We start from the raw sequence: 26,078 nt of genomic DNA on the forward strand, positions 1-26,078 counted from the left end.
TAATATTATGTTTGTTTATTTTTGAAAAGGAGCTGTTAAAGAGAATCCCTGACAGAGGTTTGCTTATATTACAATGGTGCATTTATTTGTAAGAGACTCCAGCTCCTTTGGTCTACCTCAACCACACAGCACTGAGCATTTGTGGCCCATCCAGAACTCATCTCTTGCTTAGGTGGCAAATGTATGTCTTCACTTCCTTAAACCAAGCCAAAGTGGGGACTTTAAATGACAATAAAAGGTACAATGTTTTATATGAACACATCCACTAAATCAATTTATTTATTACCACTAAACCTTATACTTCTCTCAGTTTTGTCTGAGGGTCTATGCTCCTTGAAATTTCCTATTTAATAAAACCTTTGAGTTCACTGGGCCCAGCCCCAAGGAGCCCATAATAAGAGTACAGTGTCCAAGGACTCTGACCACAACTTTCGTACCCAATGGCCTTCAATTGGAGGAAGAAAGGGATATGGTACCCAATTAATGAAATCAAACAACTCACCCCAAGGACAAACGATTAACTCAGGACCAAAGAATTTAAGTTGGAAGAGACCTCAGTAGCTATCAGGTATCCCCACTACAATATAAAAGGTTATGTTTCCTAACCTCCCCCCCCCCAAAAAAAAAAAAAAAACTATCCTTTTTTTAATGGATGGCTCAAAAGTCCCCCTCCTCTAAGAAGTCTTCCCTGCCTGAGTCAAGAGACATTTGGATTTCTGGCCAGAATCCAGTTTGACCAGTGGTCCTTTCCTCCACTGGATTATATAAATGATCTAACCAAGACACTATTCTGTTCTACTAGGAGCTGCTGCTGCTCCCTGGATAGGTTTGAGGCTAAACACGTAAATAATAAATAACAGCACTCTCTCTTTGAAACATAAGATTACAGTAGTCAGTGCCAGTTCCAGAAATTCAAGACAGCATGCAAGAGAACCCCTGTTATCAGAGAAAGATACCAGGGATCAAATACAGCATTTGGTACAGGAAGCCCAATGAGAAGATAGGAGACAATGCAAAGAATAACAACCTGGGGAGTCAGAATTCTTGGGATCTGATTCCAGAACTGCCGGTCGCTCTTTCTGTGACACTGGCCAAGTTCCTTCACTGAACTTCATTTCTGTAAAGTTCCTTCCAATTGATATTTTCTAGGATCTCTTCCAGCTCTGACATCCTATGTTGGTTTTGCTTGTTTGGAGGCACTCCAGGTTAAGTGACTTAGCCAGTCATACAGCTAGTTAAGTGTCTGAAGCCACATTTGAACTCAGGTTCTCCTGTCTCCAGGGGCCGGCGCACTCTATCCACTGCACCACCTAACTGTCTTTCCATTTTATGTGTTAAGATTCCTTTCTACTTGAATACTCGGTGTTCTAACAAGAGCAGCTTAAAGCACTTAAATTAACAAATAGTTTAGAAGAAAAATGGGGAAACTATATTGACTGGATCAGCTACAAATTTATCCTAGCTAATCTACAACTAGGTTCTCACTGCAGCAAGGCAATTACTACTTCTTTCTAACCGATTCTTTATTCCATTCACCATGGCAGCTTTTTCATATCTTCTATTCTCCCCTCAAAAGACCCTCAACATCCTATACTAACCTTCTCAGCTAAGGATCTCATTTCATAATTTTCTTAAAAACTTTGACAACAATTTCTCCTTCTCATGTCACATCCCTTAGAATTCAACCCCTACTATCTCCTCCTTCATTCTAGTCTCTGATGATAAGATGTTTCACATCCCCAAAGGTAGCTCCTTTATTCTGCCCCACCTTCTCCACCCCTCATCTTCATTTTCTTAATCTTCCAATCTCTCCCTCACTGTGGGTTCCTTCCCTTCTATGGCCTAGTCTTTCCTGTCCTTAAAAAAATCTCCCTAGTTCCCACTGGTGAGGAAATAAAATTATGAATACTGTTCTGAGTTTTAAGCACCCATTTTCTAGAAACTATTTAACTGAACATTAATTTAATATCTAAGATTTCTAGCTTGAAGAGGAAGATGTCTAAATTGTCATAGTGCCTTGTCTTGTCCCTTGCCTCTAATCTCAAGATATTTTGAGGTAATGTTTAAAGGAGTTCTGATCAAGAAAAAGATCATAAGTTAAAATACATTTTGAGATTAATATTTCAGAATAGCTAACTAATGAGCAGTTCCTATCCCATTCCTTACTCTACCATTCCCTCAGACTTTGAAAAGGGTCTCCTCCCTGTGATCAACATCAACTACTGACCTTTCTAAAGGGAGAATGATGGGTTTTACATGGCTGGCTGTCACCTCTTTAGGGTCTTGGGGAGATAATGAAGTCATTTTGGTAAAGGTTGAGTTGGGTTATCAACAGCTAAGTAGAGAAATGGAAAGAAAATGAGCTGGAGTTTGGAAGACCAGAATTCAAATCTGGTCTCAGACACTTACTAGCCAAGTGATTCTAGGCAAGTCACAGTTTCTGTCTTCCTCAATTTCCTCATCTATAAAATGGGGCTAATAATAGCACCTACATCTCAGGGCTGTTGTGAGGAGAAAATGAGCTCATATTTGTACAGTGCTTTCCAAACCTTACACCACTATATAAACACTATCTCCTGGCATCTACTTCCTGGGACCTTATTAGCCTTTGTTCCTAAAAGGAAATGTCTGGAAAGTGTTTGAGGCTCTAGAAAATATTATTTCTTAACATTCCAACTGAACTAGTCTGGAGATTTTGTGATGTTTTCATCCTATTAGACCCACTAGCTATTGTCCCATATCCTCTTATTAGCTCAACTGCTTTAAAAAGCTACAGTACCTATGCTTAGTGCCTCTATTTCCTTTCATGTCATTCTTAATGCTGCAATCAAGCTTCCAGTCTCATCATTCAACTGAAATATCTCTCTCCAAAATTATCAGCACTCTCTTATTTGCCCAGGCTTAGGGCCTTTCTCAGTCCCCGTTCTTGTTGACTTCTCTGGAGGCTCTGTTCCAATCAATATCTCTCTTCTTGATATTTCCTTGTCTGAGTTTTCCTCTCCCTCTCTGACCCTTTCCAATTGCTTTGGCTAGATACTTCATCCAGTCCCAGGTCACCATCACTAACCATAAGTACATCTCAAGATCTGTCACAGATTCTCATCCAGTTTCTCTCATTCTTCCCTTTTCCTCACTGACCTCATGATCTTATTATGTCAGTTTTCATCTCTATGCAGATGATTCCCAAATCTATTTTTTCCAGTCCCAATTTCTCTTAGGAGCCCTAGTCCAGCATTATTGATTATCTATTGGAACACTTCAAGATAGATGTCAATTAGACATCTCCATTTTAATATGTCCAAATCAGAACTCATTATCTTTCACTCCAAATCCTCCCCTTTTTTTTTTCTAGAAAGGACACAACGATACTGGAAACTAGGTGTGTAGTGGATAGAGCATGAAATCTAGAGTTAGGAAGCCCTGAATTCCAATCTAGCCTTAGCCATGTACTAACATCATTTTAAAAATGGACATAATAATAGCATCTCCCTCCCAAGGTTGTTGTGAAGGTAAAACGATCGTATTTGCAAAGTGCTTTGCAAATCCTAATGTACTATATAAATGTTAGATTTTTTTTTGTAATAGCTTTTTATTTTTCAAAAAACATACAAAAATAGTTTTCAATATTTACCTTTGCAAAATCCTGTGTTCCAAATTTTTCTTCCTCCCTCTCCTCCTCCCTCTTCCCTTAGACAGCAAGTAATCCAATATAGGTTAAACATGTGCAATTCTTCTAAACATATTTCTATAAATGTTAGCTATTAATATTATCCTTCTAGCCACCCAGATACTTAGATGTCATCTTTGATACCTCTCTTTGGCTCACCCAGCATATTTCATCAGCTGTCAAAGTGTCATTTCTTTTTCTCCACTCACATAGCTTTCTCACCTGGATTCCTGCAATAGTCTCCCAATTGGTCTCCCTGATTCAAGCTGCTGAAATGGACACACACACACACACACACACACACAATACCCCAAAAGTTTCTTGTTACCTCTAGGAGCCAATATAAAAGCCTTTGCTTAGCATTCAAAGTTATTCACAATGTGGCTCTTTTCCAGTCTTTTGTCACATTACTCCTCTCCATGCAGTAACACTGCAGCCACACAAAGCATCCCATCTCCTACATCTCTGCCTTTACAATGGCTGTCCCATATACCAATAAGCTCTCCTCTTAACCTTCACCTGGGCCAGTTCCTCTATGATTCAGCTCAAATGCTATTACTCACCTGCAGTAGGCCTTTTCTCATCCCCCCTCCTAATAATGCACTTCTACAACAACCATCCAGGTATTCAATATCTGATGCGTACTGACGTATGTGTTGTATCTCTCATTAGGGTATAAATTCCATGAGGGCAGGGGCTATTTTTGCTCTTTCTTTGCATCCTCAACATTTAGCACAGTAAGAGACTAATAAATGCTTGATGATTTACTTATCTTTATACCTGACATATCTCCCCCACCAATGAGTGAAGACATTCCTTGAGAGCAGAAACTCCTTGCTTTTGCTTTTGCTTCAGGGCCTAGCACGACACCTTGTATATATAATTTATACTCAATGGATATGCTAACTTTTGTTGAAATCTATGGAGAAAAATCATGACATAATGGAAAAAAACATCACTTACTAATTATATGATCACAGATAAGTTATTTAATTTCTCTGAACATTAGTTTCCCTATCTTTTAAATGAAAATTCAAGGGATTATAGATAAAGAGATGGAAAGAACCTTGGAGCATAAAAATATTCTCTCTCTCTCTCTCCACACACACGTATATATACATATATATATACCTACATATACATATGTGTATGGTATGTACATGTATGTTATATGTATGTGCATACATATATATCCTCTCTCAACTTATATTATTTCTATGACTTATGACTTACACACACATATACAACCAAACTGTTGTGGAAAAAAAGGCCTTAGGTAAATTTTAAATATTACAGAAAAATATGCCATTACTATCACTGACAAAATTCCTTTTGGTGTTAAGATTCTGTAGTCATTTTATAATGTGTAGATTATAAATTCCTTGTGGGCAGGGATTATGCATTTTACATTTATATCTCCAGCTACTTGGTACAAAGTAGACAAATAATATCACTTTTTTTTTGTAAATGGACGGATGGTCAATATCCCTTCCTGGCAAAGAGGATAAGATACAAGTCTAAGCAGAGAAACCTGGAGATTTAAAAAAGAATTCCCTATCTTGTCAGCCTAGAAATTGCCCTGTGATGAGACAAAAAAAGCCAATTACTAATCTATCAGGCAAGACAGCAGCAAGAATAAAGAGAACATCTAGAAAGCGGAAATTTGTGAAGAAACCAAAACATTCATTTGAACCAATGGTTTTAGTTTTTTCCAAGAAGCCAAAAACAATGAAAACAAGTAATCCTACTATTTACCCTAACCTCTCCTATATAGGTAGAAGGGGAGAAAAAAAAAATCAAAAATCTAAAAGGAAAAAAAAGGAGCTTCCCTTAGGGACTAAATAATCTATATGCTAGATAATGACTAGTCATTAAGACCCATAAAATCTTAGAAACAGATTTAGAGCTGGAAGAGACCATAGAGATTGATGCGTTCAACCCCTTTAATTTAAAGATGAGGAAGCTGAGAGATTGACTTGTCCAAGATTACACATGAAGATTAAATTATTTGTCCCAAGGTCACATATATTTAATCTGAGTTTGTGCTTGTCAAACTATTAAGGCTATTCAGGGTGTCAGTCTGGGATATTTTGGTCTTAACACTCACTTACATACCCCAAAACCCCAGGGAAATATTAAGGGCTTCAATCCACCAGGAGATGTCAACAACCAAATGGAGGTCAGAAATGGAGTAAATTAAAGCTTCCATGCCAGTGAGCAATGGGGTACTCTGCTGTGAGTGGCCACCACAGTTCCAGTTTAGGAAAAATGGGGAGACCCAGCTTCAAGATAAAAAAAATTAAAACAAAACAAAACAAAAAATAGGAGCCTCTGGAAAAAACTTAGCAAGGGGGCAGGGAGAAAGAGAAGAATGCCAAATAGTGACTAAGTACCAGGAACAGAGGTTTTTCCAAATTTATTATATTGATCACTATATTGATCCAAAAATAGGCCATCTCCTCTTCACTCAGAGGATGATCCTTTTGAAGTTTAAAAAAAAAAAAAACAGTATAATAAGTATAGGCTTTCTTCAAATTTATACATCCTAAATTTGGGAAGAAAGTATGGCCTATATAAAGGCCAATATGATAGAGGGCAACTGCTTTACCCAAACTAGAAGCTCAAGATTGGCCCAGTAACCCCCCAACAAGTTAGGTGGTCTTGGACAAAAGCCCTCTTTGGTCTCTCTGGGCCTCTGTTGGATGGGGAAGATTGCAAACTGCAACATGAAAACCAGAGAGACATGTACACGTGCACATACATGTACACACACCATACCACACAAACAAACAAAAAGCCACCATGGAGGCAGCCACATCTGGACTCCCCCCGAGAACAATATGGCATTCTGTATGTACCCTGGGAGATCTCTGGATTCACAGAGTTCCAGTCCCAGTTCCTGCAGAGCCAGTCACCAGGCAAGTGTCCCTGAACACATCTGGAAGGTGGAAAGGAGGGACTGTAGCCAGGAAAGGCTGGAGGGATAGGAGGAGCAGGAAGGGCTGGGGGGAGGCTCAGAGAAGTACCCATTTTTGAGTCCCAGAGCCAGTGCTACTGGTTTGCAATAAGAATGGGAAACAGCAAGGAACAGGTCCTGGGAGAGGACCTGGCCCTAGAAGGAAATGGTAGATGAGAGGAAGTTAGAGGGAATTCACCTCTGCTCAGCCCCCATGAGCTCCCAGGTTGCTGGAAGGCTGTCCCAGGCTCCAGCTGGGCCCCAAACCTGAAAATCCAGTTTCATCCTTGAATCCTCTCCTTGCTCCAAGACAGTCTGAGCAAGGAAGGCTGAAGGGAGTGGGGGAGAGAGGGTTTCCAGCACATGGGTGTGGTGCTGCCTTCCCTCTACCTCCTGATTCCCCTTCCCCAATATGAGCCAGGGAGCTGTAAGGCTCCCCTCTCAAAAATCAGCCTCCCTCAATCCTCACAAACACAAAAAAGAAACGGAACCTCTATGAGACAAACCATTCCTGGAGTCCAAGACATCCAATTTAGGTGAGAAATAGGTGACAGTTACACTCTCCTCCTGCAAAACCTGCAAAACCCTACCAGGAGAATTCAAGGTTCCAGGGACTCTGTCCATGGGCTCTAAAGAACCAATTAGGGCAAAACCATTGGGGTATCTGATCCAGATTCTCTGGATTTGTCCAACCTTCATAGTTCCAAATCAGCCATAATCATTCTTCTAGAACTTTCTCCCTCAACTACTGCCCCATCCCGATACCAGTCCTGAAAGAATCCCCTACTTCACCCCCAAAATCACCGTCCTGGATTCCCAAGAACTAGGCTCCATCCCCTCCCCGGGAGGAAGTCATTGATCAGAAAAACAGCTCTTGAACTTCTCCAGACAATGTACCACAGGTCTCTGGTACCACAGGGGATGGGTTGTGCTGAGAGTCACAGAACATAAAGACTCAGCTCTTTAGTGACTATATCACCATGTGACAAAGTAAATCACTTCAACTTTCTCTGAGCCTCACTTCCCTTATCTGTAAGAGAGGAAGGGAGGTAAACTGTCTGGCTTTAAGGATCCTTCCAGCTCCAAATTTTTTTCTTTTCTTTTTATATACAAAAAAAAATTTGATAACTCTCAATAAAACTGGCTTCCTTTCTAACCTTTATTTTTATTTTTTTTTTATTTAATAGCCTTTTATTTACAGGATATATGCATGGGTAACTTTACAGCATTAACAATTGCCAAACCTCTTGTTCCAATTTTTCACCTCTTGCCCCCCCACCCCCTCCCCTAGATGGCAGGATGACCAGTAGATGTCTAACCTTTATATTTTATACATTTAAAATCATTCTCAGAAGGTGTCCCTAGGCTTCATCAAATTGCCAAAGCAGTCTATGACACCAAAAATTTAAGAATCCCTCATCTATTCCAATTCCATTATTTTACAGATAGGAAACTGAGGCCTAGAAACATGAGATCCCTTGACTAAAGTAGCAAAGGTAGTAACTGAACCCAGGACCTCTGACTCAAAATACAAGTTCTTCCCATGGGGCTATTACTGCCTCGAGGTTCCTCCCATCTCGGATGTTCTAAAGTCCCCTTCCAAGTTCTGACATTCCAGGATTCTCTTTTCACTCTCATTCCTCAACCAAGGGCTAAACAGAGAGAAGCCAAGGAGGAAGGGGACCTGTCCGGAGAACTGAGGCTATCTCAGACCACAAGGGGGTGTTCATGGCAGGGTAGAAAGCTTGCACGGGTATGAATCAGGTAAGGGTTGTTGTGGATCTGAATAGTATGAGTTTGGTCCCCGAGTGTCTGTGTGTTTACATGTTTATATTGACTCTAAGAATAATTAGCCCCATGCTGGGGTATTGTGGGTAGGGAGAAGAAGGAAGGTGGCCAATATGAATTCAGAGGATTACCTCATGGAGGGGTAGGACTACATGAGTGCCCCCAAACTAGTTATTCCTGTGAAAGGGGGGAGGGGATGGAGAGCCAGTGTCTTAATCCCAGCTTCCTCCGGAGTCACTGCAGGATCCGGAGCAATTTTCTCTCTCCTGGCCAAAATTTCAGTGAGTAGAATATGGCCTGCGGTGTGTTGGGATGTGAAGAGAGGTATTATAGATAAGTAAAAAGTCAAGGAAGGAAAGAATAGGATAGTTAGGAATCCTGAACTCCAATTCCAACGGCTTTGTTTTTTGGAAATGGCCCAGCTGAGAATTGCCCTTAATTTATCAGCAGTGAGGGAATGTAGTATATGCCCCAGACTTGTAGTAGTTGGTCCTCCTTTTCCTGTATCCTAAGTCCCTTTTTTTACTGTGTCCAGAGACTGTCTTGCTCTAGGTAAACTAAGAGAAAAGTGACAAGGATGGGAAAGGGAAGGAGGCCAGCTGCCGATTTGTTTTGATCCCACCAGCACACTACTACACACAGAAGCAAGCTTTCTACCTCTCTCCCCACTGTCCACCCAGGGGCTCCTAGCTGGTCATTCAGCTGTTCCAGGAGATGGCTGGAGCTGGAGTCTCCATGTCCGGCCTGTTAGTGACTCCAAACCCACTGTCTGGCTCAGGGCCAGCTCAGGGGGATGTGCTAATCCTGCCTAGGGCTATTTTTACAAAACTCCCATCCCCAGGAGGAATTCAGAAGAGGAAGAAGCTTGCTTCTCAGGACCCCTGGCTCCAGTCTCTTCTTCTGCCCCTTCTCCAAAGGCCAACCACTGATACTTGTTTCTCAAGACCCCCGACTCCAAGTCTCCCCCACTGTTCCCTGTCCAATGACGGACTATTCCAAGTCTCTTGGCATCAGCCATCACAGAGGCCACATATTCTCCGCCGCAACCGCCCCTCCCCATCTCCCCATCCCTGTCCCACTAGGGCATCCCTGGGGCGAGCCCTACTCACTCCTGCAACACTCCTCCCCACCCTCACCCCCGCCAGGGCCCACGGTCCCAAGGCCACTTGGCGAAACTGTCTTAAACTTGCCCTTAACCTACTAAGGCTTTCTTCTTTTACTGGCTCGCAAACACTCAGAAGGAAACTAAACTTCAACCCTCAGCCCAGCGATTCTCTCTCTCTCTCTGCCTCTCTCTCACTGTGTGTGTGTAAACAAAGTCTACGGGCGATTGAGCCGTTTAGCTTGGGAGGGGCAGCAGGACCGCATCTGCGGCCCCTCTTAGCCGGACTTCCATCGTCGCTAGGAACCCCTAGGATTTTGCGGCGTGAGTCCCCCTCTGTGGGCTCACACCCTGTCCCGCCCGTGACGCGCTCTCGACACCCCCCCCCCCCAAATCTTCGGAGTGTCACGTTCCTGCGCTTATTCTTTCGCTCCCGGACTAGCCAGTCCTGAAAGTCCCAAGCTGTCACTCCCAACGACACCCCCCCCCCAGCGGACCCACGTGCTGCCTGAGGTGGCGGCTAGGAGAGGAGAGGGTGCCGCAGGTGGCAGGAGCCGGGGCGGCCCGAGCCGCCTCCCCCTGCACCCCCCGGAGGCGGGGGCCGTCCGCTCCCCCACAGGCACGGCTGGCCGAGGGCTCGCAGACGGCTCCCGCCGCGCGCGGCTACCAGGATGGGACAGCAGCGGCCCCAGGACCCGCCGACTGCGGGCTGCTGACCCAGCCGGGGAAGAGGAGGGCACAGGGAGGCGTCGGGAGGGGAAGGCGGCTAACTTGGGAAAGCCGGCTGGCTCCGCTCGGGCCGAGCCCAGCCGTGGCCACGGCGCTGGCGGCCCGCCCCGCGCCGGGCTCCGGTCCCGAGCTCCCCGCGCCAGCGCGTCCCTTCTCCCTCCCTCGCCCCCTCCCTCCCTCCCTCGCCCACTTACCAGCCCGCAGCCACGGCGGCCGCCGCCGCCTCCAGCAGCCCGGTCCCGGGGGCGGGCGAAGCGGAGCGGACAGCGCGCAGGGGGCCGCCCGGGCCCCGCAATCGGGCCGGCGCGTACGGCCGGGGGGCCAGAGCCGGCGCGGGACTGCGGCGGGGGAAGGTGTGTCTCGCTCCAAGTTTGCCAGAGTCCCGGCGCCCGCCCGCCCGCTCCTCTCTCTCCGCCTCTTCTCTCCGCTTCTCCAAGCCTCCGCTTCCCCGCCTCTCCTCGCGTCCGCGCTCCTCTCCGCCCGCCGCCCGGCCGAGAATGCCATGGAGCGAGGGGCACGTAAATGAGAGGAGGGATCATGGGACAGAGGGAGGGAGCAAGCGGAGGGGGCCGGAGCGGGGGCCGGGGGCCGGGCTGCGCGCCCGCCCGCCCGCCCGCTAGGAGAGCGCGCCGCGCGCGCCCATACGGGCTCACTCATTCCCGGCGCGCTCTGAGTCAGGGCTCAGGAATGCACGCGGGGCGAGCTCATCTGCCACCCGGAGCCGAGCGGAAGCCGTACCCTCCCCCCGGCCGCAGCCCAGACCGGCTCCGGCCCCGGCCTCCCCGCTCCCGGGCCCGGCCTCCCCGCTCCCGGGCCCGGCCTCCCCGCTCCCGGGCCCGGCCTCCCCGCTCCCGGGCCCGGCCTCCCCGCTCCCGGGCCCGGCCTCCCCGCTCCCGGGCCCGGCCTCCCCGCTCCCGGGCCCGGCCTCCCCGCTCCGGGCCGGCCTCCCCGCGCCCGGCCCGCTCCTTCCCTTCGAGCGTAGCCCGCCGCGCCCCCGCCCCGCACGGACAGACCCAGCAAACTACCGCGCAACTCTGCGGCAAGAGCCCCACAAGTGAGGGGACGCCCCCTCCTCTCCCCCCGCCCCAATAAGTCTGGTCCTAGAATTTCACAGCTGAAGGCGGGACTTAGAGGGGGTCCCGGCCAAACTCGTGGGCCTGCCCTTAGGCCGCCACCACACCCCATCCCCTGCTCGACTCTCCCGGGGCTTGACCCCAATTCTCTTCCTCCAGATGCCCCGGCAGTGGGCCTCTCGGGGAAGTGACTGACGCCGCTTAGGTACCCGAGGGCCAGAATATCGGGATTAGTGAGAAGGACCAGACTGGCCCGACACTTAGGTGAGGTCCCCGGTCCGCTGGGAGAAGGGCCGACAGCTACTAGCAGTGTGAGCCTGGGCGGATCTCTTAGCCTCCCCATCCGCGGCGTGCTCATCTATAAAATGGGCATGAGACTTGTAGTCTCGTTAACTCATCGGGATGTTGGGATGAGATCATTGTAAGTAGAGCATTTGAATTGCCAGTTATTATTCCTCGGCCACCAGTTGTGGCTAGACAGAAGGGAAATAAGGGGGGAGACAAGACGAGAAGATCGGCAAATTAGCCAGTTTATTAGGGGTACTGACTTACTGAAAAGCTCGGGATCACCTTCATTTCCAGCCTAGGCTATTTAGCGTAACTGCAATGAAGTTTCCATCTATCTCAGGCTCCAGACTATCTCCTGACCATGGCTTCAGACTGAGCCTTAACCCTGTCTACAAACTGCACGTCTTATCCAAGTCCCAGACTTACTTTTAACTTTGGCCAGCCTTACCTATGATCCCTAATCACCTGGAGATGAGGATAACAGGTTCTCCGCTGATGGACATCATATTGGCCAGGGCAGGAAAAGCATAGATTAGAGGCATGTTTAAAACAAATCTGACCATTGACTATTTATTTGGTGGACACTCAATTATGGGGCATGTTAAAGTTTATAAAACATTTTTCCTTTTACTAAGCTTCCCCCTTCTTAGGGGTCTGCCGGACAGAGGGAGTTCCAAGCTGGAGTTTTGGAGACCCAAGCTTGCAACGCCTTTTAGCAAATCTGGAGACCAAGCACCAACCTAAATGCAGTTTAAGCACCCAAGGGCATAGGTATCTGGCAGAACTGGTCCAGCCTCAAGCAGTGACTGGCTGGAGTCAATAAAGCTAAAATTCCATACTCAGACAGGGAACTCTACACTTGGACACTTTGACACTGGTGTGGGAAAGATTGAGAGGAAACCTGCAGAAGAGGAAGGTCACGCTGGTCAATTCTAGTCCCTGTCTGCCAGCCCTTGGGTGACTCTGTCATCAGTCCTTCCAGAATGAATGCAAGCAGAGAGCTGCAGACGGGAAGGCTCTCGGGAGCTCTTTTAACCAAAACCATAAGGGTGACTTAAGAAAGGGCCACCCTCTTTTCTCAACCATCCTCATGTCTGTGGCTGTCTTCCCAACTCCTTTGGGCCATCCATTGTTCCCTGCCAGTGCCAGGCACCTTCTGTTCCAGAAGCTGCTTGTCCCAGACACAGGTCTTAAGACCAGAGGGCAAAACTCACTTTATCAGAGAACAGTTATGTAGAAAATAGAATCATTTTATATGCACCAGAGGGATAACACACAGGATAATGGAAAGAGCCCTGAACTTGAAGTCAAAAGTCCCTGGTTCAGGTCCTAGCTGGAATAATGTATTTATTAACAGATCTTGGGCAATTATAAATTTTAGCTTCCTTCTCTGTAAAATATCTTGGATTACCAGCTGGAGAAGGTGATTATGAGAAAAGAGTTTTTAGTTAAGCTACTCAATATAAATATGAACTATTATTATATAAATGAACCAATCAAGAATCTTTTCTTAAAGTGAATATAAATGTGAACTATTATTATATAAATGAACCAAACAGGAATCTTTTCTTAAAGTGAATTAACTTCCTAATTTACCTGTGAAAATATGGATGTTCTTCTATAGGGTTATCTTACAGTAAAGTATGCCCCTAAGTGGGGCCCAAGCATCCAGCACAGGAAAGTAGCCAGAAAAATCTGCCTGTCCTAGTCTACAGAAATATATAACCGATAATCATAATGGGGAGTCTCTCTACACACCACAGAGACATCATTCCACAAACCAGGAACTATCTCCTGGCGCCACTGAGACAGTATGTCTATGCATTATAAAGATATTATTATGTGTGGAAATATGTATAGAAGAATTGCACATATTTAATATATATTGGATTGCTTGCTGTCTTGGGAAGGGAGGCAGAGGGAGGGAAGGTAGAAAGGTTACAAGCATGAGGTTTTGCAGGGACAGATGTTGAGAACTATCTTTGTATTTTGAAAATAAAAAAGCTATTTTTTTTAAAAGATATTATTATGTAAGTCAGAGCAATGAATGAATCCTTGGAATTCAGGCACTAGATCTCTTACAGTTATTTGAGGATAGGCCAAAGTTCCAAATTACCTCCTGTAAACCCCTTAGGAAGGTTAAACTGGTATAGAGACAGAGATATGGACAGCTCTTCTTGCTAGGGCAAGTGCTGGTCCTTACCAAAGCTGCTCATGTCTATAGGTCTGCAGAAGCTTATCCTAAAAGGCTAATTCCTGTCCCACATCCCCAGCTCCCTTGAAGAACCTTGGTCTTGAGAGATGGGGTATTACTGCCTCCACCCCAGAAAAAGAACATTCATTTCTTCTCTTGAGGGTTTCTTCATCTCCTGGTTCTACCTTTAAGACGATGGGGGAAAAGTGATTTCAGCAAGACAGGGTGTGGGGCCTGGGAAGTCATCAGGCCTCTCAGGAGAAAATTAGCTCATCCCTACCCCACCCAGCCTGGCTGGGCCTAATTCTCATTAAAGTGTCATTCTACAGCAGTGACCACAGAAGCTCTGAGCCCACCAGGACAGGAGGAATAGAGGAGAGGATTTTGTTGGTTTTAGTTTTTTGAAAGGAGAAGGGAGTCATCGTCAATGAAATTTTCCTTCTATCCTAGAATCACAGAACATAGACCTGGCAGGGGCATTAATATGGAGAATGTCAATCAGCACTAAAAGGAAACTTAGTGGAATAATGATAAGTATACCTAATATAGCATGTTATGATTTATAAAATGTTTTACATTTCTTTTTTTTTTTTTTTTTTGTGGGAGAAGGTACTAGATTTGGAGTCTGGGTTTGAATTTTTTTTTTTTTATTCATTCCCACTTTTCTGATCCAAGGCAAATATCTTTAACTTTCCCAGACTCAGTTTCCTTATCTATAAAATAAAGTTAGACTAAATCAGAGATGGAAGGAGCCTTAGAACACAGAATCTAGAACACAAAACACATGAATGATTTACTCAAGTTGATTCAACTTAGTGATAAAACTGGTACCAGAGCCCTGCTCTCCCCACTCTCAGTTCAGTCCTCTTACTCCAGGCTATACTACATAATCTCTGCCATATCCCTCAACCATATCGTACTAGATTGCAGACCTAGACTGACTTTTTGTTCAAAGTTTTATTGATACCTTTTTTTTTTAAATCACAGTCATTACTGGATATACCCCTGACCCTGTCTCCTAAACAGGAAGCATTCACCTGTATCAAATAAAAAAAGTAACAGTTCTATAAGAACCAACTCACACATTGACTTTTCAACATCCTATATCTACAGTCACCCATCCCTTCAACAATCAATCAATAGGCATTCATTAGGCACTGGAGATATAAGGTCAAAAATAAAACAATTGTACTTCTGGGGAGCTTATATTCCTTTGGGAAACAATAGGAGGAAGCAGCATTCCTTCAACTCTTCTCCCAGGTCAAGTTTGAATCCATTTTATTCTTAAGAATCTTCTCTAAACTTATCCCCTGCCCTAGGACAGGGAGAATCTAAGGCTAAGTGTTCTCTTCCCGATTTGAAATCTAAGCAAGGTAGTGTGGCTCAGTGACATTAACTTACTGTGAGAAATTCAGGCCTAAATGAAGAGAAGGGACTAGATGATCTCCAAGGTTTTTGACAGCTGTGTGGTTCTACAAACCTGTAAAACAGCATTCTCCCTCCTCCCTCTAGCACCTGTTCCAGGGACTGCCAACAATCCTCTCGGCTGAGTTCCTCTTGTGATCTAATTTCAATTTCTCTTACTACCATCCAAACACTTTTACTCTATTCTTAAGAGACAAAGAAAAGTCAATTCATTCTGTCAGTAGATGATTTTCTTCCTAAGGCATCCTGGTCCCATTCTTTTCATTTTTTCTCAGCCATTCACCTATTTTTTTTTTTTTTTTTTTTTTAACTGAGAGGCAACAGCATGATGTGGTAGATATCCAGCTTTGAAGCCAGAGTTCAAATTCTACCTCTGACACAGCCTGACTCTGGATAATTACTTAACCTGGAGGCAACTCATTAGCACTAAAATTTGCAGAAAAATTGATGACAAACTGCTTCAGTAGAGTTTCCTCAGCTCAGTCCCTATTCCTATTCATCTTTCATTATTTTATAATGAAATATAGATGTAAAAATATTTTATATTTTTATAAATATAAAATATATAAATATTTAAAATATAAATTCTATATTGGAGGGGGTTGTGAGGCAGTTAAGTGACTTGCCTAAGGTCACACAGCTAGTAAGAGTTAAGTGTCTGGGGCAGAATTTGAATTCTGGTCCTCCTGCCATCTATCCACTGTGCCATCTAGCTGCCCTTTTGCTATTGTGTTTGTAAACAAATATGCAAACACACAGGTATGCCTTTGTCTCACAGTACAGAACAAGTGGACCCTCTGCTTCCCTCTAATTTCCTTCCATGGGAATCCTTCTCCATGTTGCTAGTACAGTGTTGGGAAGGACCCAGGGATGCTGAAAAGAAAGACAAGTTTCTTTTCTACTAGCCCTGCATACATCATTGCCAGATCTGGGCTACTGGAAGATCTTGCCTGGTCCTGCCCACTCCATGCCTCCCCATTAGTACTGGAGACATCTGTTTCAGAGAACACCGAACAAGCCATTCCCTGCTCCTCTCTGGCTGGCTTTGCCCCTGCCCTTTCTTCGTGGGACAAAATTAATTGTCTCCACCCTGAGGCTGGTGATTTGTTCTCCCCAGAGGGGAATTTCCCAGACTTCCTTTCTCCTGACCAGGCCCAGTGAGTACTCCTACAGTCAGCAGAGCTGACCCACCCCAAAAAAGTCCCTTCCATCCCCAGGACCTACCCTTTGGCTAACTTCTGGGGCAGGACATGGGGGGAGGTGGGGAGGGAAGGAAGACAAGGGCGGGGAAGGGAAGGGGGGAAAGGGAAAGGAGGAGAATCAAGAGCAAATCTTAGTTGGGTTCATTTTGTTCTCCCTTGGTGCTCTGAAATTCCCTTCTGTGTGTGAGTATACATGGAGGGTTGGAGAGGGAGAAGGAAAAGAATGGAGGGGAGAAGATTGTCTGGCAGATTTTAATATGGGAGAAGGAATGGCTCGAGGGACTCCCAACTGAGTCAGGCTTTTCTGTTTCCCCATACCACCCCTCCCCAGTTGCCCCTGGATGAGCCCCTGCCACCACATCTTTCCTCCAGCATATTAGAATTTTTTAAAGGGTTGGCTGGGTCTCCTCCCCATCTTGCCTTCTCTAAAATCTGCCCACAAAAAAATCTCCCCATAACTTTATAGCTCTACAATGATGCTTAAAATTCCATTGGGGAAATTCTTTCTTTTGGATTAAGTATTCGTCCTATCTCACAAGCTTCAGTTTCTCCCCCCCCCCCCCACCCTTTCCTCCTCCTCATTTCACCCAGAATCCTTCAGAAAACGTAGGGGAGAAACTAAGGGTGTGATTTCAGGATTCTTCATCTTTCAGTGAATGATTAGGGGGGGGGGGGGAGGACTTGAAAAGGCAATGTAAATAACCCTGGTAGGGATAACAGATAAAAGTTCTTATAGTCATTATAGCAAGTTTATCTTGCTCTACCTATCTAAGAGCTGGGTGAGCAGGCTAAGGAGAGGAGAGAAGGGTATGATTGAGTTGACTTCTTAGTGGGAGGAGGCATTTGAACTGGAGAGAGAGGGTCCCAAAGACAAAGGTCTAACTTTGCCCCCATCCCCCATCCAGTTTCCAAGAATCACAGTCAGGAGATAGGAAGCCTACTTTTTCTTCCAGGGAATGAATCAGGCAGTTCCATTGCCTCTGTTGCTCTGCAAAGAGAAGCAGAGAGATAGGAATACAGCCGTCCTGAGCCAGATATGCAGCTCACTCATTTCCTTCCACCCACTCTCCCCTGGGCCTGTGGGAGATGCAGGGCTCTTCCTTACAACAGAAATCCATCCACTGTCTCTGGTCAACTTTTGGCTTTACCCTTCCTCTTCATCTTTAGACAAAAAAAAAAAATTCAAAAAGAGTCCCTAAGGCAATACCTCCAAGTATTTTTCCCTAGCCTCTCCAGTCAGCTTACATGTTCACCTCTAAGAAAGTATGTATTTCTGGGAAGAAAAAAAATTCTCCTTTTCAAGAGAGATAAACTGAAGCCAGAGAGGTAAAGTGACAGGATCTGATCAACCTAATTATAGGGGCTAGCCTCTTACAGGGCTGAGAAGAGAAAATGAACCCATCAGGCACATCTGACAGCATCCAGAGAGTGTGATTCAGAGGCCCCAGGTGAGAGAATCTGGGATCACGTACACTAGCTGTGTGACTTTGGACAAGCTATCTTACCCCTTGAGACCTCAGTTTCCTTATTTGCAACATAAAGACTATATGATCTCTCAAATGCCTCTGAGCATGTTTTTTTGTTCTATGATATTCTCCAGGTCTAACAAATCTGTGAATTAGAGAATACAACTTTATATATAAGTAAGAGCTGTACTGAATCAAATATAGGATTCAGAAAATAAGTCCACAGGGCTAATAGAGAAGGGAGCAGGGTGGTTTGTAGTATCCTATGATTGCAGATTATTAAAGTTGAAAGGGACCTTGGAGAAAATCCCTTCATTTGCCAGAGCAGAGAATTGGGGCAGTAACTGGACCCTTAGTCTGGAAGAATGGGCAGGACTTAAGCAATCAGAGAGAGTAGAGGCAGGGAGATGGGACAGTTGGATGTAGGGTGGATGATGGCATAAATAAACAGGTGAATTTTGCATGCCCGTGAGACACCAGCCTGATGAGAGTGAGGGACAAAGGGTATGGGAGGAAGCAGAGACAATGTCCCCAGACGCCCTCCAGGTCCCTGCCAGAAAGCTCCTTCTCCCACCTCATACCAATGCCAGTTTGGCCATGCTGGGTTCCCAGGAGAGACACCCATGTTTTGATGCCTCAAATTCTTGGTCTCCTGCCAAGGTTCTCATCAGCCAGTCAGAGCTAAAACAGGGCCGTGGACAGGCCTGGAGGGGTGGCACTCAGACAGGCTGGCAGCTGGTGGGCAGGCATTGCTGTCCCCTGAGCAGTCTGGACGGGGACAGGCAGAGGCGTCTGCTGGGCAGGCTGACACTCCTGGCCAGCCCACTACGGATTCCTGTCTCTCACAGCTATACATATACACAGTAAAGCTGGTATTTGAAGCTGGATCTCTTGACTCTAGGTCCAGTATTTTTTCCATTCTGCCAGGCTACCTTTGACACTCCCCTGGCTCCTGCCCCTCTCACATATCTCTCTGGTGTTTCATCAGTCCCTTTCCTGTTTCCCAGATCCATAGCTCACCCTAGAGCCTTGATATCCCCCTAACCCCAGTTAAATAAATTTCTTCCCCCATCACTCCCACTTCTGTGTAGTCCAATGGAGAGAACCTTAGCTTGAGAATCAGGAGACCTAGATTTTTGGCTTTACCATTAATGCATTGTCAGCAAATCACTTTTCCTTTACCTGTCTATTTCTTCTTCTGTCAAGGGTATGTTCTAAAGTCTTCTCCAACATACCATTCTGTGTTCTAAGGCACCATCCAGATTATGTATATTCCATTCTGTGGGTTTATGATTCCCTTTACTGGGCCAGCCCTTAGAGACAGCTCTAAATTTGCTCCTTCCCCAGCTCCACAAGGGAAAGGGAGCCAGTCAACTCCTTTGCAAGGTGCCCCAGGAACGAAATGAATTGTGTTTTTTTCCCCTTTCCTTTCTCTAAGAGTCTATCGAGCCTTCAGATCCATCCAAGTCCCCTTTACAAATGTATAAGCATGGATGAACTTTATGAGCCTTTATTGTTTAGATGTAAACTCACATATGTACACTCTCTACCCACATATGTGTTCTCTTTATTCATTTTGCCAACTCCACAACTTCAGCTTCCTGTTTCTACTTTCTCATCACCACCAGAAATACTCCCTTTTCCTCACCAGAAACCCCAAGAAGAATTGAAACCAGAGCCTCTGCCCAAGACTCTATGCCTTCCTACACAACAGCCATAAAACTCTCCCAAATTCAAGAGGGAGACCTGGAGAGCTGGAGACATATTTCCTTAATCAAAGGAGAGGTTTTTTTCTACCTGCCTCTCATTGAAGCCAAATAGTTCAAACCAATAAACATTTTTAGGCACCTTACTTTAGATAGATACCATTTTGTGTTTGGCATTAAGACAAAACAAAGAAGTTTACAACCTGTTATGTTCCCTTCTTCCACATCTCTGTACTTCTTTTGAGGGCTCCACCATCTTCCCAGTCAGTCACTTGGGAGCCATGATTTTTACTTGATTCTTCCTTCTTCCTTACACCCCATTCAGTTTTTTGAGGCTTGTTAATTTTACCTCTATCTATATCAAATCCTTTCCCCCATGTAGCTATCACTCTAGATCAGACTCCCATGACCTCTCCAATAGACGACTTTGAAGCCATACTAATGGGGGCCTCCCCCTTTCCTTACAGTGCATAAAGGAATCTTCTCTTCCTCTTTCCTCTTTGGTATAGGAGCTCTGTGGGCCCAACTTCTGGATATATATGACTTCATGCTTCAAGTCCCCTGATTAATGGCTGAGCTGAAAGAGCAGTGATACAAAGTGCCCTACTTTGTGAAAAGATGCAGTTTCTGGAAGGAGAGTTTTTTGGAGTGCTCCATGTCAAGATGTAATTTCAGTAAAGAATGGAGAAAAATGACCTTTCTTTATACTGATATGATACTGGCAAGGGTCACCCTTTGTGGAACAGAGACTCAACTACGGGAACTTTTACCAATGTCCTTGGGTACATTTACCTCTCATGTATTTCCTTCTTTTAATATCAACCTATGACTATTGAAAGGTCTGGGGAAAGTGCAGTTGTAATATCTCCCATTAGTTAGAAATATCCCCTACAGTGGCAGCAGTTGATGAGACAATACAACTACCAACAAGAAAGACTATCAAGAAAAAGGAGAGAAATTTAGTGTTTGATACAATAATGTCCAACAAGGAAGTAAAATGTGAAATAACTAATTTAGCAAAAATCGCCAAGTTTTGTTATGTTTTGATATAGCAAGACAATCTTTTTTTTATTAATACCTCCCTAGTTGATTTACTAGGCCACTCAAACATAAAAGTTTTTTCCCAAATCTTTTTCTCCCTCTTCAAATTTCCCATTGCTTTTCCCTCCTCTGCCCTCCCATCTCAGCTGAGAACATTGTCTCATATTTCACTGAAAGAAAAAAAATTGAGATCCTTTACCAATAGCTCCTTTTTCCCTCCTCTTCATCTCATATTACTCAACTTTTCTTTTGCCCCTATTGCCTCTTTTATTCCATATCACATGAGGGAGTGGCCTTTCTAACCTCTGTACAAATGATCCCATTCTATCTCACCTTCTCCAGCCAGTTGTCCCCTCTATCATCCCTATTCTCCTACTAATTTTCAGTCTCTTCCTGCCTACTTTTTGCCTTCCTATTTCCCACAAATACACAAGTCTTCACTATTGTCAAAAACCCTTACTTGATCTGAACGTTTCCATTAGTTATTGTACTAAACCTCTCCTCCTTCCCTTGGCTAAAGCTCCTTGAGAAAGCTATCTACAATCAAGCTCTTTCCTCAATCTCTTCTGCAACTTCCATTCTCATCTGCCAAAAACTGCTCTCTCTGCAGTTATTAATGATCTCTTAATCTTTAAACCTAATGCTCTTTATTCCATTCTCAGATCTTCATCCATCTTGACCTTTCTGGAACCTTTGATATTGATGATTACCTTCATTTCTTTGACACTGTTCTCTCTGTGTTTTTGACATTCTTGGTTCTTTTTCTACCTATCCGTCTACTCTTCAGTCTCTTTTGCTAAACTTCATCCAGATCACACTAACCACAGGTGGCCCACAAACTCTCTTCTGGGTTTTCAAATCTCCTACTACACCATTTCACTTGATGATTTCATCAACTCCCATGGATTATTTTTATGCATAGTATTCTCAATCTCATTTTCAGATGTCTTATGCAGCCCTAACTTCTCTTCTGACCTCTAGACCCACATCTACAACTGGCTGAGCCATTGACATCTTAAACTCAGCATGTCTAAAACGGAACTTATTATTTTTCCCCCAAGATTTCCTCTTTCCGATCACTGTCAAAGATACCACCATCCTCCCAGGCCCCCAGGCTTACAAGCCACCTGCCATCACCCTGATGACATCCCTTGCCTTGTAACTTCTGAATACTGCAATAGACTTCTAGCAGCTCTTCCCACTTCAAATTTCTCCCCACTCCTTTCCATCTGCCCCTTGGCTGTCCAGTTAATTTCCCTAAAGGGAGCATATCATATGGCTCCCTGTTATCTCCAGGATAAAATAGAAAATAATCAATTTGAGGCAACTAGGTGGTACAGTGGAGAGAGCACCAGCTCTGGAGTCAAAAAGACCTGAGTTCCAAATTAGGCTCAGAAGCTTACTAGCTATGTGACCCTAGGCAAGTAAGTCATTTAACCCCAATTTCCTCAACAACCAAAAAGAAAGAAAATAAACAACTCTCTATTTAGCTTTTAAAGCCCTTATTAACCTTCCCCATTCCTAACTTTCCCAGTCTTCCCATATCTTATTCCCTTCAAGGCAGTAAGATGGGCCCCTAGCTATTTCTTGCATAACACACTCCATTTCCTAATTGTGCATCTTTACTGGTATCTTCTCTATCTGAAAGACTCAACCTTCTCATTTCTGCTTCCACATTTCCAGAGATTCTTTGAAGTCCCAGCTAAAGATCCACCTTTTGTAAGAAACTTTTCTCCATTCTCCTTAGTGCTAGTGTCTTCAATCTGTAGTGGTCTGCAATCTGTTCTATATAAATCTTGTTTGTACACAGTTCTTTTTTTAAAATAGCATTTTATTTTTCCAAATACATGTAAAAAGTGATAAATTTTATCCCTCCCTTCCTTACTCCCCCTTCCCCAAGATAGCAAGCAATCTGATATAGATTAAATATTGTACATAGTTCTTTGCATATTTTCCTCCCTATTGGGAGGACTATGTTTTCTGTCTTTTTTAGTATCCCCAGGTCTTAGTATAATGATTGGCTCACAGAAAGCCTTTAATAAATTCTTGATGACTCGACAAGTTCTAAGTTCTGACTAAACTATACTCCTAATTGATCCTAAGCTTAACAGGTCATCTTCTCCCTCCCCTTCAGTCACATCAGGAGTCATCCTTTGTCCCTCCTATTCCATCCCATGACTGGAATGAGTTTCTTCCTTATCTTCTACCTCTCAGAATACTTATCTTCCTTCAAGTCTCAGCTTCTTTGCCTTCAGGAAGCCTTCTTTGATACCCGCATTTGCTAATGCTTTCTCTTCTCTCAAATTATCCTTTATTTATCTATGTAAAAGCCTTATCTCCCAGTAAAATGTAAGCTCCTTGAGACCAGGGACTGCTTTGGCTTTGTCTTCATCTGCTCATTTATCTTGCTTAGGGCCTTCCTGTGATTTCATCTTCAGGGAACTAGTAACATAGATGAAGATCAAGAATTTGTGTACAATTTTTCTTAGAATGTGGCACACAGTGTCAGTGTAACTTCATTGGTTGATTTTATTTAGCTGTTTTTCTTTGTTACAAGAAAGGGTTCATTGGGGTGGAGGGAGGATGTTTAAAAGGAAATGACTATATTGTGTGTGTGTGTGTGTGTGTGTGTGTGTGTGTGTGTTTTAAAGCAATAACAAAACTAAAAACAAAAAACCTTAAGAGTAATTGGGTAGACTTGTGATGGAGAGAGTCATCTGCACTCAGAGAGAGAACTGTGGGGATTGAATGTGGATCACAACATAGCATTTTCACCGTTTTTGTTGTTTGCTTGCTTTTTGTTTTCTTTCTCATTTTCTTTTCTTTTTGATCTGATTTTTTTTGTGTGTGTGTGCAACATGATAAATCTGGAAATATGTTTAAAGGAATTGCATATGTTGTACACATATTGGATTACTTGCTGACTAGGGGAGAGGGTGGAGGGAAGGGAGGGAGAAAAATTTTAGAACACAAGATTTTGCAAGGATGAATGTTGTAAACTATGCATATATTTTGAGGGGGAAAGCTAAAAAGGCAGAGAGCGAGAGAGACAGAGAGAAAGAGAGAAAGAGACAGACAGAGACAGAGAGAGCGAGAGAGACAGAGAGAGAGAGAGAGAAAGAGAGAGGGAGAGAGAGAGAGAGAGAGAGAGAGAGAGAGAGAGAGAGAGAGAGAGACAGAGACAGACTGGGGACCCTAAGAGGCTAGATAGCTTAGTTATAATCACAAAGCTAGAATGTTTTAAAGTACTAAGGTTTTTCTGACTCCAGAACCAGTCTTCAATCCATTATTCCATGCTGGTTTTTTCAGCCTTGCCCATAGTAGGTGCTTAATAAATGTCTGTTGATTTGAAATGAAATGCCATGTGTAACCTGTGATCCAGTTCTCCTCTTCCCCTTACCATGTGGACCAGGGCTTCCCTGATATGGTCATCTGACTGGTTTATGGAGTCTACTATAGAAAACATACAGTTACAGCTTAAGTCTAATTGGTGTATAGATTTCTTCAAATGTAGATCACAAGTTCCCCAACTTCCATACAAGTGTAAAAAAACAAATATGAGTAAGTCAGCTTTCAATTTACAGAATATGCAGAAAGTACAAAGGTCTCAGAAGAGCACATAAAAAGAGAAATACATAAAATATTTTAAAACCCCCAAAATTTCCCCCCTCAAAGTACACCAATTTGAAACTGTTAACAAAGCAGCAACCTCTTGATATTACAATAGATTTCACTTCCTTACAAGGTCCTATACAGAATTCCCAAGATCCACAGTGCCCCTCTGATATTTAGACTCCTCTCAGGAGACAAACATACTGTGAATGTCTCACAGGTCTGCCTTTCTCATGCAGTATCTAAACAGCTCACAGTGACAGCAGGAGGTGGAACAATGGAAGTTCCTTGCTTCCCAAGTAACAGTGCCCCTATACTGTTTTTTACATCCTCAGGCACTCTGTAGATGACTCTCTTTCCTCTCCTAGAAGGATAGTACTCAAAAAATCCTTTTCACTCTCTAGAAGTACAGGTCTCCATACTTTTAAACTTGTGGCTACTCCCAAGGCAATCCCCAAGACTTGCATTGCATAGGAATCTCTCTTCCACTGCTAGAAGTTTAGGTCCTGCCATCATAATGCCTAGAAAATCTCCTTTCTTTAGCTTGATGGCTAATTTCTAGTATCTTCAATTTGAAATTATCTTGCAAGGGAATCCCTGAGACTGATGCTACCCAAGACTTTTACCTTTTCTGGAACAATTTTGCCAAGGGAATCAAACCCTCAATACCTCTACACAGGAGAAGGAAGTTCAAACATTGTGCACTATCCTAGCTTCTCGGGACATTTGGGTAAGCATATTATTTTTGTTTCTGCCAAATGCCTCTTCAGGAACTCTGTTAATCATCTGGCTGCTGCCATCCCTTGTGCTGGGAAAATGAGATCTCAGAAATTCTATCTACAAGCCAAGCTCTGGGCTAGCTATATAATGCCTATATGCCTCTGTTCTATAGCACCCATTATTGATTACCAAAGTAAGGAAGGTCTGGGTATGAATAGGCTTCTCATCACCTCCTTCTCTATTCCTATTAAAAAAAAAACTTAGGACTTTTCTATTTTATTTAGCCAAAAAAGACACTTTTTATAATAGAACAGAAGGATTATTCCTAGGCAAGAGTCCATCCTCCTGAGCCATAACTCACCAACCATTCTGAAAGAAATTCCAGTCTCTGGAAATTAAAAGGGAATTATACCTTTAACAAGGTACCAATGCACATGTCCATACTCTGTAGAGACAAAGTTGCTAGGCTCAAAGAGGTTGGAGGAAAGCCCTCTGACTTTTACATTTATACCAATAAATAGGATAGAAGGTAGAATGGCATAGAATCAAGACATGATTCAAAGTTCTTTAAAGAAATTTGATGAGAAAGAAAGCACTTTCAACTAGGGGCACCAGAGTCCATCTATTTTATTCTCACCTTCCACCAATGATTCCCACCAAGAGTTTAATTCATATTTATTATTAACTCTAGAAGAGATCCTAAAGGATCCCTTTCTCCAACTTTCTCATTTGACAGATAAGGAAGGAAGCCTGAGGAGGGAAAGTGGCTTATTCATGGTCATAGAGTCAAAAAGTAGACAAGACAAGCCTCAAAGCCCTGGCTTTTAATTACAAGAGACAGAACTCCTTCTCTTACATCATGCTGTGGCAAGCACTGGAAAAGTCAAATTAATAAGCACTTATTATTGTTTTGTTTGTACTTCATTTTTGAAGAGGACCAATTGTATTCTCAGGTGATGTCTTAACTCATATGTTTGAGCTAGCATCTTTTACCCTATGCAGGGATCCTCAAACTTTTTAAATAGGGGGCCAGTTCATTGTCCCTCAGACTATTGGAGGACCAGACTATATTAAAACCAACACTTTGTTTTGTGGGCCTTTAAATAAAG

The 26,078-nt window shown here is 43.8% G+C and overlaps 1 protein-coding gene across 1 annotated transcript in view; it reads right to left on the reverse strand.

Moving 5' to 3' along the window:
• RHBDF1 (rhomboid 5 homolog 1) overlaps nt 1-10,683 on the reverse strand; it is a 47,757-nt gene extending 37,074 nt beyond the window's left edge. Inside the window, exon 1 of the mRNA XM_031945670.1 lies at nt 10,437-10,683. The gene's annotated coding sequence lies outside the window, so the exon portion shown is untranslated. The remainder of the gene's footprint in view (nt 1-10,436) is intronic.
• Between the last annotated feature and the right edge of the window lie 15,395 nt (nt 10,684-26,078).

The sequence above is a fragment of the Sarcophilus harrisii genome, chromosome 1, assembly GCF_902635505.1.
Source record: "Sarcophilus harrisii chromosome 1, mSarHar1.11, whole genome shotgun sequence".
NCBI classification, from domain to species: Eukaryota; Metazoa; Chordata; class Mammalia; order Dasyuromorphia; family Dasyuridae; genus Sarcophilus; species Sarcophilus harrisii.